The sequence below is a fragment of the Hyaena hyaena genome, unplaced genomic scaffold (genome assembly GCF_003009895.1).
Source record: "Hyaena hyaena isolate Hyena2069 unplaced genomic scaffold, ASM300989v1 scaffold_116, whole genome shotgun sequence".
NCBI lineage: Eukaryota > Metazoa > Chordata > Mammalia > Carnivora > Hyaenidae > Hyaena > Hyaena hyaena.
This window is the reverse complement of record NW_024080748.1, coordinates 1,790,892-1,803,484: the sequence shown is the minus strand read 5'-3', so window position 1 is coordinate 1,803,484 and position 12,593 is coordinate 1,790,892. Positions and strand designations below refer to the sequence as shown.

Here is a 12,593-nt window from a genome sequence, read left to right as displayed (position 1 = left end):
ACAAACCACCTGCTTCGGAATGTGGGCCGAGGAAGGAGAGTGGGGTAGTAGGAAAAGCACCAGACTGGGAGTCATGAGTTTGGATCTAGTCTCTCATTGGAATTCTTTATGCGCCCTTGACCTTTGAGCACATTCCCTCTTCTCTGAGTTGCAGTTTTCCTTGGAAAACAGGAGTTCAGAGCAGGAGATTGGTTTACTTCTATGTGTCCCAACTCTTGAGTGTTACAGAGGCATCCTTAAAGAGCTGGCACTTGTCTCCATGGTTCTTGGGCAGCTCTGCACTTAACATGGCCACTGTGGTACAAGGAACAAAAGTGAGGCTGGAGCAGCTATGTTCTCTTTGGCAGTTCACACTGACATCACCACAGAGCTCAAAGTATTGCCATCAGCTCAACAGGAAAACCCACATGCTTGTCAATGATGTTCTGAACTTTCTTGTTTGGGCTGGGGCACCAGCAAGACTGAATCATGCTTAGCAAAAGAAGGGTCACGTCTGGTGTGCTGATGACACTGACAAAACTCAGCATTGCCTTAGAGGACTGAGTTCCTGACTGAATTCCAAGTTCTGAGTTGAGAACTTGGTTTGCATTTTGTTGACTAATCTCCACTAGAATTAAGGAGAGGTGGATGTATCTTTGTCATCAAATACATCATAACAAATTAGCCATTTGTTAATTCATAAAAATGCATTGTGCAACTGCTTTATTCATTAAATATATGTGTATTGAATGGATGGATGGATGGATAGATGGGTAGATGGTGGATGATGGATGGGTGACAGATTGATGGATGATGAATGAGGAGACCTAGGTTCTGGTTCACAATATCACTCACCAGATGGGCATATGAGCCAGGATTTTTTCAGTTACAAGTGACAGAAACCTTAATCTAAGTGACTTAAGTGGAAATTTTATTTTATTTTATTTTATTTTATTTATTTTTTAGTGCTTATTTATGAGAGAGAGACAGAGACAGACCATAAGCAGGGGCTGGGGCAGAGACACAGAATTGGAAGCAGGCTCCAGGCTCTGAGCTGTCAGCACAGAGCCCGATGCGGGGCTTGAACCCACAAACCAGGAGATCATGAACTGAGCCGAAGTCGGACACTTAACCTACTGAGCCACCCAGGTGTCCCCATTAAGAGGAAATTTTCAAAAGAAATGTGGTGACTTATATATCTGAGAAATTATCAAGAGTACCAAGGTCCCATGTATCTTGCAGCTCTGGCTTCTTCTGTTCTAGCTGCATCTACAGATGGTCTTGCCTCCACCTAGAAGCCAGTTTCACAACCAGGAGCTGCATGCATACATTCTTCTAGCTTTGCAACACCAAAGGAAAGAGTGCCTTGCCCCCAAGAGTTCTACAAAAAGTCCCCAAGAGCGTCCTCACTGGGCCAGGTTGGGTCATGGGGTCATCTCTGGGCAAATTCTCTGGCCTGGAGGGTGCAGCACGGACTGGCTGGGTCCGAGTCTAGAAGCGATGGTAGCCCCAGTGAAACACATAGACTGAGCGAAAGCAAGGTGGCATTCCACATTCCCAGAAGATGAGGGAATGGACACTGGACTGGAGAGGCAAAACCCAGCCAGATGGCCTCTCATGGGGCAACTACATTCCTCTGATTGTCCTCACAGCACAGGCTTTATGTGATGGGAAAACCCTTTGACAAGGTGAGTGGTTCTTCTTTCTACTTATCATTTATTAGTAACCACCATGGCTCCTCCTCCTCTTAAAGCCTTCCCCAGTATCGTGGCCTCCAGGCTCCTCCCTTTTCTGATCTAGGCCATCTAAACTTTCATGCCATCTGACTCATCATCAAGTGTATCTGGAGCGGTAAAAAGTACCTACAACTTCGGGGCACCTGGGTGGCTCAGTCGGTTGGGCGTCCAACTTTGGCTCAGGTCATGGTCTCACGGTTCGTGGGTTCGAGCCCCGCGTCGGGCTCTGTGCTGACAGCTGGCTCAGAGCCTGGAGGCTGCTTCGGATTCTGTGTCTCCCTCTCTCTCTGACCCTCCCCTGCTCACACTGTCTCTGTCTCTCTCTCTCTCTCTCTCAAAAATAAATAAAACATTAAAAAATTAAAAAAAAAAAGTACCTACAACTTCATCAGGCCCAACAAAGATATATGGCAATGAGTAAGACTCTCTTTCTACACGGGAAATTCCTGATCTAGTCAGTGATCAATCTCCTTGCATTGTTCTCTAATAGCTCTGCATGTAAATCTAATCTTATCTCCAAAACAAAACTGCCGGCTCCTTGGGCAAGGCCATACCTCATCCTTCTAGGTCACTCCTGTCCCTCCAGGCTATATCACCTGAGTATCCCTGTCCTGGGCCCTTGGAGCTCCCCTCAGTGAATGATTGGAAGCCCTACCCCGTACGTCCCAACTTTCTTTCTAAAGGATCCCGATGCTCCTAGAAGCCAGGTCAGTCCTTCTTTTTGCTACCTCACACCATGTGCCTTGCTTCCCACACCCTCGGTCACCACATTGCTGGCACCTTCACCTACAGCTTAGCATGTCTTCCGTTCTTGGCTTCTAAAGTCATTCGGGCTGCGTGGCCCTGGCTGTCCTTTGGATCTAGCCATCTGCAAGCTGAGGAGAGAAAGGATCTTTCCTTGCAAGGCCAGAAACAGGGTGGCAGCTTCATGATCTGCTCTGTGTTAGTCAATAAATATGTGGTAAGCATCCACTGTTCTGCACCCAGAACGTGTGCTAAGGAAGTTGGTGAATGGGCAGGCAGGGCTCTGTCCTCCAGAAGCTCACAAACCAGAAGGAAAGACTACAGGGCCCTCACCGAACCCTGGGAGAGGGAAGCTTCTCATGCTCCACAGGGATCCCTTCCATCTACTCATGGGAATGGGGAGGATAGGGACTTGTCTTGGTTCAAGTACCCCTGGTGGCTTGGTTATGGTGCAAGGAGGCGGGGAGGGAAGGAGAGGAGTGACCCCCATGATGAGCTATGCAAAATGGTCCTTCTATGTCATTTGTCAATCAGGTCTCTGGTCTTAGCATATGGACCCAGACTCATTCTCCTTCCACTGACTGCCAGGGAGGTACTGGGGGAGCAGCTGGTCACATGCTGGGGCATCTTAACTTTGACCTCAGCTGTTCATTTAAGGCAGCCAATCAGGGCTCTCCTGGGGGTAACTGTATGCTTCTTGCTTGCACCAATATGCCGACAACTGCAGTGGGTATGCTCTGAACCCCTTGCCTCATTTATACTCTTCCATCACCAAGCACAGGCCTCTGTGCTGGGGACCAGCTTGCAGAAAACTGATCAAAAAAGTGAAATGAAGCAAATCTAATTGAACCGTGCCAAACTGAATGGCCCTCTCCTAGGCACATAACAGACAGAATGTGATCTTTTAAAAAGAAGGAACATTTCCTCATCCATCTGCTCTTCATTGAATAGCCCTTGAATTCTTTTGGAAGGTGAGCGTTTCTCTGGCATATGACTCTTCTCTCCTTTGCTTTGAACTCAGAGGTAAAATTGCTCCCAGGATCTCAGTCCCCTTCTCTCTGCCCCCACCTCTTCTTTCTGACATTAAAATCAGTCTCTGCCTTTCATATCCACATGGGAGGGGGTAGGGCTCTGCTAATGAGTGTTTGAGAAGCCCTTTGAGATCTTGGATGAAAGGCACCTTATAAAATACAATTAAAAATAATAGGGGTAATTACTAGCTGGGTTAGTCCCTGTAGGTTAATTAGAGAGTTTTCCTCTGGCAGGTCCTGATTTTGTGCAGAAACACATGGGTTCAAAAGGCGAAACTGATATGAGATTTCAAGGGCCACTCTTATGCTTCCTATATTCCAGGATCATGCGCTGGCATCTTTTTTTGAAATCTGAGGAGCATTGCAGCAGGCCAGAGCTGGGAAAGATCTTCCAGATGCTCTGTCCAACTTCCTTGGTTTGCTGATAAAGTCCATGAGGCCCAGAGAGGTAATGGGACTGGCTCCAAGTTGCACAGTAAGGGTGGCACAACCACAGCTCTGGAGGTACAGTCCCTGGACACCCCAGAGGGGGTGGAGGCAGGAGGTCCTGTCACCAGACCTAATCAGTAATGCACCCTATCCAATCTGTGCAAACTGGTGACCTGCTATTGCACAGTAGAGCATCGGAATAAGAGTCAGACTGAGCTGAGTTCAAATTCTAGCTCTGACACATATGACAGACGGTGGCTGGCAAGTGAGCCTCAGTTTCCTCAGGCATAAAATGGGAATAATATCTGCCTCAGAGGTTGCTGGGAGGTACAAATAAGCAAGGCACACAGAAGCACTTGGTTTGGAGCATGTATTTAGTCAATGCTGCTTGAATGTGTGCTGTAAGAATGAGTCTCGGCAATGCTAGGGATTGACCTAAAGTCCTTGCTTTCCACACCTATGTTCAGTCCAAATTTAATGAGCCCCTATTATGTGCCTAACACTGTGCTAAGCTTTCCAATACTTTGTTTCAGTTAATCATCACCAGCCCCCCATGAGGTTAGCTGTGTGAAATTAAGGTTCAGAGAGGTTAGCTAACTCATCCAAGGTCACACAGCTGAAGAGGAGGCAGGACTGGAACCCATGCTCTCTGCCACTATGAACACTGCCTTCCTTTGTAGGGGGATAAAAGGCACAGACACTGTTGTAACCACACTGGAGACCCGGAAGGATTTCCTGCTGTGATAGTGGAGAGAAGTGATGGAGGGCATCGGGGAACAGGTATAGCCTAAGAGGACCCACTGAAGCATTAGTTTTTAAGGTTATGAAAATTAAACTCTTCTCCTTAACCAGTATTTCTTTATTTTGGGCATCTGCCTTGATGCCAGAAGTCAAATGATTTCCCTTGAGAAAAACAGTAGCTGTAACTGAATTTAGGATCAAGACATCTAGATTCAGGTCTTGGGTCTGTCTCTTAGAAACCGTGTGACTTTAGTCAAGTTTCTTAACTTCTCCATCTTTGGAGTCTTGTCACGTGAGATCTTTAAAGGCTCAAGTGGCAGGAGCACAAAACTACTTGGTCAATTGCAACCTCCTTTACAAGTGAAAATCGTTACTATTGCCATTCATAGTTTAGCAGATTTTCAGAGTGTTGCAGGAGGGGTCTGGAATTCCTAGGGCCTGCAGGAAAACTCACTCAGCATTTGTCTCCAAAAGATAGTTGAGAGCGTTCATAACTCTAAGCTCAGATTATTTGGTTGGAAGAGAGTATTTTAGGGGACCGGTCCTTTGAGATTCAATTGTACATTGTAATGGGTTCCATTTATTTGAGATTTCAATTTATTTCCCAGCTGAGCCCCAAGATCAGAACCTGCTGTGTGACATTTTCTACTTCTGTGTGTGAAGAAACTCAGCCCCTATGAAAGGCTGCTGGATGAGGCCAGCAAAGGAGGAAGAAGCTGACCTTGAGTCGTGAATCATCCTCCATAATTTCCTCATCAATCAAGCCTTTCACAATACTTCCTAGAAACTAGAATAGCCAGGACTGTATTCTTCTGAACTATTCTTTCAGAATGGGTGATGTTGAGTCATCCTCTCCAGCGATTTCCAGGGTAGACCAAGAGAATGATAGCATCTCAGACTACCAGAGCTAAAGGGACTCAGAAGTCCTTCCCCGTCTAGCGTTTGGGCCTTCTGGGGAGACAGTCATCTAACACTCCCTGTGATGGGGCACCCACTTGTTCACTTTGCCAGACACTTGCTAAAAGCCTCCCTATCTCTAGCCATCATCTATCTTGATGGAATTCTCACTCACTGCTCAAGGGTCTGTCCTCTGGAACCGCAGGGACAGGTCTGCCCCTCTCCAACACCACTGGTAATGTGTCAACCCGGAGACATGACCTGAGACTTCCCAAGACTAGATTCCCCATGTTAGAGGGATGAGGTGATACAGACAAAAGTACCTGGCTTTAGAGGTCAGAAAGAAAAGCTTACATTCAAATCCCAGTTCAACAACTCATTAACTGCATGACTGGGAAATTTACTTCACTTCTCTGAAACGTATTGTCTTATCTTTAAAACAAACAGTTATCAATACCTTCTTGGATTGTTATAAGGATTCGAACTAACATATAGCAAGTGTTTGCACGTAGTGGGCATTCAACAAGCAGTAGTCTTTATGTGGCAAGATCCATTCATTTTTAAAACATTTATCGAGGGCTTACTTTGTCCCAGGCACATTGCTGGGGGCTGCCCACAAGGGGGCAGAAAGAGAATGAATTTTGTTGTCACAAACCTGGGTTTTAATCCAAGCTCTACCATCTACCAATCCCATAACCTCAGAAAACGGACTGATTGAAGCCTCTTCATCTCCCCCCTGCACAGGTATTCCTGAGCCTCACCTGTCTCATCTTGGCAAAAGGATGTGGTGGGGATTAAATGATATAAAGCATATCAAGCACTGAGCCCAGTACCTGGTTCAGTATGGAGGCTCAGTAACTGCCTTCCATATTGAAAGTCAAAGATACTGAGTACATGATGGAGTTAAGGCAAGGCTCAGCTCAGGCATGGCAATGGATATATTATTATATGGAATTTAAAGTAATCTTATCTAATTTTATAGTTCCCAATGTGGACTCTGGACTGCTTCTTTTTTCTACTTATTTTCCCAGGGGAATAGATTCTTGCATATACAGGGACAAAGTCCTTTAGCTTTGTTGTGTTGTGGACACCCATGGGAATCTTCTACATAAGCATGAAAGCTGTACCACTCAGCTAGATATAGTCTTAACTAAAGAAGAGTCTAGCTATGTCTCTGACTCTTAAGAAGTTTAATTACATTAAGGTATGAGTGGCTGGTAGCTGCAGGTTTCCAGAGAGAAGACTCCCAGCCTCCACTGAGACTCATGGTGACAAATTCTAGCCATCCTTGAGATTAGAAGGTAATCAGGGCTGGGGCTCAGGGCTAGCTATAGCTTCTGTTCCAAGCAGAGAAACAAAGGCAGAAGAAGTTCATCCATGTAGACAAGGACAACATAAGGGGAGGGAGTGGGTGGAAGAAGAAAACTCTGTAGATACCAGGGCACCTGGGCCTGCAAGCACCAGGCTAGGCCAGCACTGGGACCTCTGAGCCCATTCCCTGGGAGTCATGCCTGGCTTGGGAACTGACCAGGGCTTGGTCTACCACTTCAGGGTCTCTGTGGAGCTGAGAAAAGGCAGCAGCTGACAGAGACAACACTACTAATCCTAGTCTTTCTCTCCATTTGAGCCACCGGATGCCTGCTGGGGGAAACCAGCGGAGGAGAAACGAAGTTTGATGTTGTTGCTATTCCAGAACACCCAGGCAAAGTGCCCATCCTTGTAACGTTCAGCATGGTGAGTATAGTTAATAATGCTGCATTGCATAGTTCAAAGTTGCTAAGAGGATATTAAAAGTTCTCATCACAAGAAAAAAAATTCTTAACTATGTATGATGATGAATGTTAGCTAGACTTACTGTGGTGATCATTTTAGAATATATACAAATACTGAATCATTATGTTCTATACCTGAAACTTACAATGTTATATGTCGATTACATCCCAATAAAAAAAATGTTTCTTAAAAAGTGCCTATCTTACTTCTGTTTTAGACCATATGATAAAGAAAAGCCATGGTTCTCAACCTCGTGGGTTTTTTGTTTTTTTTTTTTTTAACTTTATTTATTTTAAGGGCAGGGGCAGAGAGAGAGAATCCCATGCAGACTCCATGCCTCGCCTGGAGCCTGACACAGGGCTTGATACCATGACCACGAGATCATGACCTGAGCTAAAATCAAGAGTCGGACACTTAACTAATGGAGCCACCCAGGTGCCCTGGTTCTCAGCCTCTATAACCTGGGGTCTTGCAGACATGTAGATTCTGATTCTGTGGGTCTGGATAGACCCCCAAATTCTGCATCTCTGAAAAGATGATGCTGACGCTGTCCTGAAACTTTCTGCCTAGGAAATATATCACAATGTTAGAAAAAAATCATTACAAATATGCGCCATCCCCAACCATTAAATGCAACCTGCCCGTACCCAGCAGCAAGAGATGTTATAAAAAATATTTTTTCCAGAATCGTCCCTCTGTCTGACACATTTCTTGTGCTACTTCTCCTAGCTCTGAGGTGCCCTGGCTTTTTTCCCCAGCTCCCTGTTTCGGGCCCTCCTCCTTTTAAGTGACATACCCAGATACTCCTTGGGTCCCTTCTCCCCTGTACATGAGTCCCTCTTTCACGATGGCACCCTCAGTCTGAGGGGGTCTGTGACATGACTGTGCTGGCAGTGGTTATGATCATGCCCCATTCTCCCACCACCACGCATACCTGTTTACGAAGCACTTTCAGGTCTGCTAGGGCACTGTCACCCTCACAGACAGAGGAGACAGGCTCAGAGTTACTGTCATTCAGCCAGAAATGTACAGAAGCAGAGTTCCATGGGACTCACTGCCCTGCCTCCACCATGGCCACCCAAAATTAGAGCAATGATCAATGACCAGCTAGCTCTTTCTGTTCCTTTATTATGGTAAACCCTTACTAGCCCTCCTCAAACTGACTTGACATCTTCTTAGTCTTCCTTGTTGATTTGGACATCTCTGAGTCATTGCCAGATGCAGACATGTGTTCAAGGAAATGTTAATTTATGTTCCAAATGTCTGAAGACAATCCATCTGTATCTATAGTCAGTAGAGACAGAAGTACAGGTTCTTTCCAACAAGTCAGCCCAAGCACAGCAGAGGGGGAAGAGGTATCAGAGGGAGACAGGGTCCCTAGGTGTCTCCCCTCTCCCCCGTCTCAAAGTAATATCTTAAAGTCCCACAAAGAGACATTTTCTAATTCTCAAGGACCTAGAAAAACCACAAAGCATGACAGTATGTGGTCGGCCCAACGGCAGGACCAGTCTGACTCACAAGGCATCTGGGCATCCTGGGAAGGTTCCTAAGTGGGTTGGAAATCTCTTATGCCCCACTTCACATACCCCAGGCCCACCTTTTTTGTTTTGTTTTGTTTTGTTTTGATTTGATTTTTTTTATTTATTTATTTTACAAATAGTTTATTGTCAAGTTGGTTTCCATATAACACCCAGGGCTCATCCCCACAAGTGCCCCCCTCCATGCCCATCTCCTCCCTCCCCCCCACATCCATCAGTCCTCAGTTTGTTCCCAACATTCAAGAGTCTCTCATGGTTTGCCTCCCTCCCTTTCCCCCACCATTTCCCCCCTTCTTCTCCCCCACGGTCCTCCATTAAATTCCTCCTAATCCTCCTATACGTGCAAACGTATGATATTTGTCCTTCTCTGCCTGACTTATTTCGCTCAGCATAACACCCTCAAGGTCCATCCATGTTGCTACACTTGGCCAGATTTCACTCTTTCTCATTGCCCAGGTCCACCTTTTAAATCTACCCATTGCTGTGGCAACCAGCTGTACACCAGCTGTGCAGAATATCTCCCGCTTTCTGCCAGCTTGTACTGTGAGATTCTGGGCAATTTCTTAACCTGTCTGGGTCTCAGGTTCACTGTCTAGAAAGGGGGGATGGTGATGGCACTCACTTCATATGGTAGCGAGGATCATACGAGTCAGTAAGTGTAAAGGACATATAGCAGTGCCTGGCACAGAGTAAGAATTATTTTTTAAAAAATAGGCATTGCTATTATTATAACTCACTATTACTTCATCTTTATTCTTACTCTAACCGAGGGCTGGGTGCTTGAAGAGGAAGCCTGGGCTTCTTAGTGCTGCATCTGCTGATTTGGAGCCTGACTTGCCATGGATGGGAGTTGACATCGGCCCTCAGGCCTGAGGGGTGGGAGAAGTGGGACAGGAAGGACAAGAATTGCCATTTACTGAAGGCCCAGAATCTCAGAGAACTCACAACACCTCAGAGAGAAGGTATTCTTACTACCTCCTGTTTAGACATGAGGGAACTAAGAAAGGCTGGAGAATTCGCCTGAGGTCACGTGGCCAGGAGTGGCTGACCAGGCCTGACCCACCAAAGTGGCACCCGATACCTGGGGCCACCATGTGAGGCTGCAGAGGTGACTAAGAAAAGGGCACGTTTCTACTGTTACCTGACTGACACTGTCCAGGAAGAAGAGGGAGGTGGGAGCGAGGTGCCCTCAGAAGCCACAGGGGGTCACCTGTCAGGGCTCTGAGAGGAGGGGGGCCTGAGCACTGCTTCCCTACAGCATGACAAGGGGGCTGAGCTCCAGATGAGGTGAGCAGGGAGGAGGAGGTCTGGGCCCGGAGTCAGGACCTGAATTTCAAGCCTGGCTCCCTGGGCCAATTCTGGCACCCAAGACAGGGTCTGCCAGGCAATGGGTGCTCCATGATTACTGCTGAACAAATGGATGAATGAACCAACGAATGAATAACATAAGCTCTGCTCTCAGAGAGATTCCAACCTGGAGGACACACTCGTTATCATCGGCATAGAGCAGCTTGTGCTGTGTCAACCCGCTAGGGCAGAGCACAGGGGGTGTGAATTCAGCCCAGGAAAGTGCCCCCTGTGAACTGGCATGTATTCTGAAAAGGGAACTTGAGCAGGCCAAAAGGTCAGAGGGGTTCCAGGAGGCAGAGAAGGGGCCTTTGTGCACAGAGGCTTAGAGGCAGGGGCAGTTTAGCATTTGAAAGGCATGTGAGATATAGTGTCAGATACAGCGAGATCCTTGTATCCTAGAACACATTTTGCTCTCGCCCCTTCCATTCCATTCTCCCACAGTGCAAGTCTACACTGCGCAGTTATCTGTAAACGGGCAGGTGCCCAGCATCTCAGCACTAGTTTTCTAAATTTTTTTTTTAATGTTTTATTTATTTCTAGGAGAGAGAGAGAGAGAGAGAGACAGCGTGAACAGGAGAAGGTCAGAGAGAGAGGGAGTGACAGACTCTGAAACAGGCTCCAGGCTCTGAGCTGGCAGTCAGCACAGAGCCCGACGCGGGGCTCGAACCCACGAACCGCGAGATCATGACCCAAGCGAAAGTCGGACGCTTAACCGACTAAGCCACCCAGGCGCCCCTCAGCACTAGTTTTCTAAAGTCCAGCCTCATGCAAGGAGCTGGTTTCATAAGGAGACCTGTCAGCTCCCAGGCCCCAGGGTCGGCTCTGTCCAGCAACCATGACAGGGCCTGAGGCCAAGCCAGCCCTCAGCTGAAACTGAACCCCCGTCTGGGACCAGACCTCTGTCCTCCTCCTGGGTGCCCAACCCACCACCACAGCCTTCACACACACCCTCCCAGGCCAGCTCCTCCCTGGCTAAATCCCACTTCCCTCTCCCCACTCTGCCCTGTGCAGACACTGACAGCAGAAGCTGGAGGAAACCAGACAGGCAGGCCTTGCCAGGTAGCAGCCAGGCCCTAAGGAATCAAGGACGAAGAGGGTGACGTGGAGGTCACTGGGGCTCCCTGAAGCCAGAAAGACGTGTGGAGGAGCTGCTCTCTGTTGGAAACTAAAGCGAGAGCAGTGAGAGGCCCTTTTTGCTCCCCAACAAATGTTCCTGTGAGAGTTAAGAGAGTTATAGTGGCCATAATGAGCCCTTATGTCTTTATAGGGCTTTACAGTCTATAGCCCGTGTTTACACGAGGTATTTATTCTAATAGAGGAGCAGCGATAAGAGTGGAAGCCCGGGGCTCACCCTCCGTCACACGGCAGCAGGCAGCAGGGCCAGGGCCAGGCCACTGCTCTGACCCCAGGGACTCTCGATGGCCGATGTGTGCTGAGTAGCTGCAGACCCTGCTACCTGGGGGACTTGGAGGTCAGGACCAAGTTTCAGAGGCCTTGTGGGATTCCAGGGATGGAATGGCCTGATGAAAGGGATGACCATCATGTGCACGTTCTTGACAAAGAGCTTTTCCCATGTGCTAAGTACTCACTGGAGCCTTTGAGTACCTCAGGCCCACTCTGTAGGGGGATATCACCATTCCACTGAGGTAACTGAGGGTTAGTGAGATTAAACAACTTAAAGTAAGTTAACTTACTAACAACTTAACTGTTAGTAAGGTTAATTCATAATGACTGTTAGGACCAGGATTCGAGACCAGGAATGACCATTCCAGAGTTTGCTTTCCTCGACACTGCCCTACACTGCCACCCATGAATAACCTTCCAGAGAGAACATGGCTCCCCTTGGCTATCCCACTTTAAGTTGGACCTCTTCCCAAACTTCACTTACTGGGCCCCCTGCAGGCTAGCCAAGGGTTATATGATCCCCACAATAATCATTGACTGCCACCTAGTGGTGCCATGTGGAATGTCACATTTCTATCCCTTCGTCAGATTTTTGTGATGTTCAATGCTTATCCTCAGTGCCTACAACAGTGCCTGGTACAAAGTAGACATTCAATAAACGCAATAAACGTTTATTGAATGAACTTTAGTGAGCCTTAGAGAAAAAAGAAATATCAACTAGGAAGACTAAAGCATTGCTTGACCCAACTTTTTCATTTCCTAGAAATTCCCCAGGCCCGTGTTTTATGTTCTCTGACGGCAGATCTGAAGGAACAAAGGACCAGATGTAGAAAGAAGCTGGCTATCTCCAGTCAGTTGGACCTGATTGCAGGACCTGACCACACAGCTTCTAGAAGCCCTAGAACTCCCATCTCCATGATCCTCTTTCTTTCTGAGGAACTAGCCCTTGACTGAGCAAGAGCAGTTTGACC

At 47.3% G+C, this 12,593-nt stretch overlaps 1 protein-coding gene across 1 annotated transcript in view; it reads left to right on the top strand.

The window, feature by feature from the left end:
• The window catches only part of MRGPRX2 (MAS related GPR family member X2), a 49,641-nt gene that overhangs the window by 27,386 nt on the left and 9,662 nt on the right, over window positions 1-12,593 (top strand). The gene's annotated exons all lie outside the window — the stretch shown is intronic.